Here is a 5,275-nt window from a genome sequence, read left to right as displayed (position 1 = left end):
TCACAGGTAGCAAGTTGCAGCCTGGTCCCTTGCCACTGCTTCCTGGGATGAAGAAGACCACAGCTTCAGCAGCTACAAAATGACCCCTGGGCAGCGTTTCAGGAGGAGCAGCAGATTTCTGGACCCTTCCTGTGTGTCTTTTGCGGTCTGACCTCATGCCAGTCCTTACCTCTGTGCCTCAGTGTCCTCCTCTCAGTGAGGACTTTTAAAATACAGGGTCTCACTATTGTAGCCCTGGCTGTCCTGGAACTCACTATGTAGACCAGGCTGACCTGAAACTCAGATCTGCCTACCTCTGCCTCCTACGTGCTGGGATTAGAGGTGTGTGCCACCCACCTGGCTTGGAAAGGAATTTTAAAAGCAGGGAGGGGTACAGTGTAAAATGTGGAAACTTCCGCAGAGTCTACGTTCTCACTGCAGGGAGCACTGCATGTAGGGGTGTGTGGCTGACACTCATAGTAGCTTTTACTGTATTTCAGAGTGTTACACAGAGACTTTGGGACTTCTTTAAAATTAAAAACTATCCTAACATTTGTTACAACTAGGTCTTGTGAAAGCTTTGTCTGGAATGTACTGGAAGCCCTGTGGGGGAGGGTCCAGGGAGTGGTATGCACAGCACTCTTTCTGGAGGCAGTTCATAAGTGTGGAGTCTCCCCTTCTCCTGCTGTCGTCCCTTCCTCCCACCCCTGGGCCGCGCGCGCGCTGTCTAGGAATGAATTAATCCAGCGTATGCTTAGCAACTTTGATGCGGAAAAGAAAAAGAATCTTGTTTATGTCTGTTGAGGGCTGAGTCCAGAAAGTGAGTACTCCTGATGATCTGTCCCAAGGAGTAATCCTCCTCCATACCCAGGGTAGTTGCCTAATTTCTTTCTTTCTTTCTTTCTTTTTTTAAAGATTTATTTATATATGTGAGTGCTCTGTCTACATGTACACCTGCAGGCCTGAAGAAGGCATCAGATCACATTACAGATGGCTGTGAGCCACCATGTGGTTGCTGGGAATTGAACTCAGGACCTCTGGAAGAACAGACAGTGTGCTCCTAACTTCTGAGCCATCTCTCCAGCCCTTTGCCTAATTTCTTGGTGCTATGGTTTGCATATTGACTGCCTTTTAGAGACCCATGTGTTAAAGGTTTGCTTACTAGTTGGGGCCTAAGAATTAGACTTGGTAGCAGCACATGGGCCTAATCTAGAGGGACTCTGGGGACTGAGACAGGAGGATTTTGAGCTTGAGGCCAACCTAGGACAGCAGAATACTCTCTCAAGGGGGAAAAAAGCAAACCTGACTAACAAATGCAGCCAGCTCCTGCCCTTGTCTTACTATGGTCGCCACTTGTATAGGACAAGAGTCCATGTCCTGTTTCTCCATCTGCTCCCCTCCTTTCCTGCCCCCTTCCTTCCCCTCCTTCTGGCCTTGAACTCCTGATCTACCTGCTTGCACCCCCGGGTGTTGAGATTATGGAGGTACACCACCATGCCCGGCTTTCCTTTTCCTTAAAGCACCGTTGGCTACATCTGACTGACTCTGATAGTTCTGGAGGCTTCGTTGCTGTTTAGAGGTGAAGGAGCAAAGGAGAACGAGGGGGTGACCTGTGGAAGAGACTGGAGAGCTGGCATCCTAGAAGCTGAGAGAAGAAACTGTTCTGTGCCGTGTCCAAAGCCAAGCACACCCACTCTAGCACCTCACAAATTACCCAACTTCTCCTGCTGTCTCCCGGGGGTTCCCTCCTCAGGGCCAGAGGCTTGAAGCCATACTTCTCTCATTTCCCACATCCGCTTTGCTCTTAGTGCATACAGTGCAGCACCGTGTTTGCCTTCACCTCCTGCCCCACTGAGGTCCCCAGCTTCTTGTGGCTCAAAGGGTGGGATGAGGAAAAGACAAACCCAGAAAAGCTTGGATTGGCGAACTGAGCTCTGTGGTGGGGAGGCTGCGGGACGCTGTAAGCACAGTGTTTGTTACATCCAGTTGAGCAGAGAGGTGGGGTTAGTGGAGACAGCTGAGCAAGGAGGCAGCTTTAGCTAACCTCCATAGGAGCAGGCTGGCTCTATAAGGGAGCAGTCTTGGGCCTGTAAATAGCTCAGAGAACTGTATGGTGGCCATTCTCTGAGCTCACTGAACATCTGCACATGGACCAGAGGAAGGCTTTGCCATCCCTCAGCCTCACCTTGGGTCTAGGGTTAGGTAGGGGTTCTTGACTTGGCTAGCTCATGTCAACAACATGTATTAACTCAAAAACTTCACACTTTCAGGCTTCCTCCATCCCACATGCCTCCTTATCTCTTCCCTCTCCTTTCTTCCTCCTCTCTACTAGTCTCTCATTGGCCCACAAATCAGTCAGGTTATAAATTGGATCTTTTTTTTTTTTTCTTTTCTTTTCTTCCCCCCTCCCCCTGAGTAAATTGGATCTATTGCCAGGCATGGTGGTGCACACCTTTAATCCCAGATCTCAGGAGGCAGAGGCAGGCGGATCTCTGAGTTCGAGGCCAGCCTGGTCTACAAAGCGAATCCGGGACAGCCAAGGCTACGCAGAGAAACTGTCTCGAAAAACCTATAATAATAATAATAATAATAATAATAAATTGGATCTATTTTGTGATCAAAACCTTCCTGTGACTTCTGTTTCACTAACTAAAAAGCCACAGTTTTTTTCTTCTTCCTCTTCTTTCTCCTCTCCTCCTCCTCCTCCTCCTTTTTGGTTTGTCAGGACACAGCTTCTCCCAAATGCTAATGTGGATTAAAGGCCTGTGCCACCACTGCCTGGCTAAGCCAGTTTCTTACCACAGTGCAAGCCCCACTCCATCAGGCTATCCCACCACCCTGTGGCCCTTGCCTGCTGCATTCCCCCCAGCATGTCGGGCTCATTTGCCATGCATGCACAAGTACCCTGCACATCCTGCCTCAGGGCCTCTGCTGTTCTGCTCTATGTCTGGCTCACCATCCCTTTCCCTCCACCCCAGCCCCCTGCTAGTGACAGATCACCCCAAAGACTTGCCGACGTCCTCTAAGTCAGTAATCTCACTCCCTTAATCTGCTCAGTTTCTTCATAGTGCGGATACTCCTTGAACTAAATATGTACTTGCTTATTTTATTCTGCTAAAATAGAAGTTCTGCAGCTTTGGGCCATATTGTTGCATCCCTCCAGGCTGGCGAGGCTGGCACCTGGCAGAGTTCAGTTGCAGACACATGTTCAACAGATGCTCTGACCCTGAATGTTTACCTATGGGCTCTTCTGTTCTCTGGGGAGAATGACAGAAGTAAAGGCTGGGGTTGGCCTGCAGACTCCGAGCTCTGCCACCTGCCAGCTGCATGACTGACTCTGTTCACTGTTCATCTCTTCAAGGTTCCAGGACAGCCAAGGCTACACAGAAAAACCCTGTCTCAGAAAAAAACCAACAACAAAGAAAAAAAAAATACTGTTGCATTGCTAAAGAGGGAATTGGGACTTTGTACATCCTAGGCAAGAATTCCAACAACTCCAACGATTCTGTTTTGTTTGTGCTGAGATAGGGTCTTTTAGCCCAGGCTAGCTTCAAACTTGCTTTATATCAGATAACCTTGAATTCCTGAGCTGCCTCCCTTCACCTCTCAAGTACACTATATACCACCACACCTGGCTCCCGTGACTCTGCCACACCTCCATTTGATCCCTCCTTGGGATCAAACCCAGGAACCATACATGGTAAGCAATGAACCCATAGTTGGCTTTTATTTTATTTGAGTGGATAAGTTTCACTCTGTTGTCTAGGCTGATCTTGAACACTTGGACTCAAGGGATCCTTTGTCTCTACCTCTCCAGTGCTAGTACTACAGGCTTGTACCACCATGCCTGATGAATCTGTATTTTTTTTTAAGACATTATCAATCTGGGGCCAAACTTCTGTGAGGCATCAGAGCAAACAGATATAATCACCAAGGCACTTTGTGGGTGGCCCACTGATGGCAGACCCGCAGAGCTGCTGAGAAACACCTCTGGACTGCCTCGTGCAGGTTCAGGGAGCATGTTGGTAATCAGGACACCCTGTGGAGCCAGGGTTGCTGCAGCAACGGGATGCTGCCTTGAGGGAGGAATTTTAAAATACCTCGGCTAAAATAATTTTGTGTGCAAGAATATATATATATAATTCTGTCATTTCCCGCTGCTTTCTGCTCTGCTGAGGTGACGCTAGTGGGCCTGTTCCTCTGCCTGGGGTGAACTGATAGGAAGTTGACAGAGGTTTGACAGCAGCATTTGCTTCCAGCTTCCTCCAACTCTTGCTTCCAAAGCCTTGTGGCATCTTTGGAGAACAGAAGTCTAGCTTGACACTCTGCCACTCCCCTACTCTGACTCCCAACCCTGCTGGCCACAGTGAGCCTCAGGCCCTCTCCTTGGAGGGTGGGGCACACTCTTCCCCTTTGTCTGTTTCTTTTTTTTTTTTAAAGAATTTATTTATTTATTTATTTATTGGTTTTTCGAGTCAGGATTTCTCTATGTTATCTTGGCCGTCCTGGACTCTCTTTGGAGACCAGGCTGGCCCTGAACTCACAGTGATCCACCTGCCTCTGCCTCCCGAGTGCTGGGATTAAAGGCGTGCACCACCATGCCCGGCGTCTGTTTCTTTATTTGCTCCTCCTTCATTTACTCACCCAGCAAATGCTGCTGGGCACCAAGCAGGCCATGCTGCTGCTGGTCGGCAGGTACAGGTAGGTAGACAGGAGGCTCATTACTCAGCTAGCAAATCAAGCTTTATATTACATTGTGTCTTGAGCCTATATTTGTTGTGCAAGCATCTGATTTTAGATGGATTTTGTGCCACCTTTATGTGCTGGCATTTGCTTGTAATGAGCCTACGTGTGATGGGTGTTCTTGGTTGTCAGCTTGACTATGTCTGGAATGAACTAAAACCCAATCCGCTGGGTACATCCGTATCTTAGTTAGGGTTTCATTGCTGTGAAAAGACACCATGACCAAGGCAACTCTTATAAAGGAAAACATTGAATTGGGGTTGGCTTACAGTTGCAGAGTTCAGTCCATTATCATCATGGCGGGAAACATGGCAGTGTACAGACAGACACGGTGTTGGAGGACCCAAGAATTCTATATCTTGGTCCTCAGGCGGAAAAGAGGAACTGGCCCACTGGGCGTGGCTTGAACATATGTAAGACCTCAAAGCCAACCTCCACCTTGACACACTTCCTCCAACAAGGCCACACTTCCTAATAGCACCACTCCCTATGGGCCTCTGGGGGCCAATGACATTCAAACCAACACAGCCTGCTTGTTCTTGCTCTTGCTTAC

The sequence above is a fragment of the Acomys russatus genome, chromosome 13, assembly GCF_903995435.1.
Source record: "Acomys russatus chromosome 13, mAcoRus1.1, whole genome shotgun sequence".
NCBI lineage: Eukaryota > Metazoa > Chordata > Mammalia > Rodentia > Muridae > Acomys > Acomys russatus.
The sequence above is the reverse complement of the archived record's forward strand: the minus strand, read 5'-3'. Positions refer to the sequence as shown.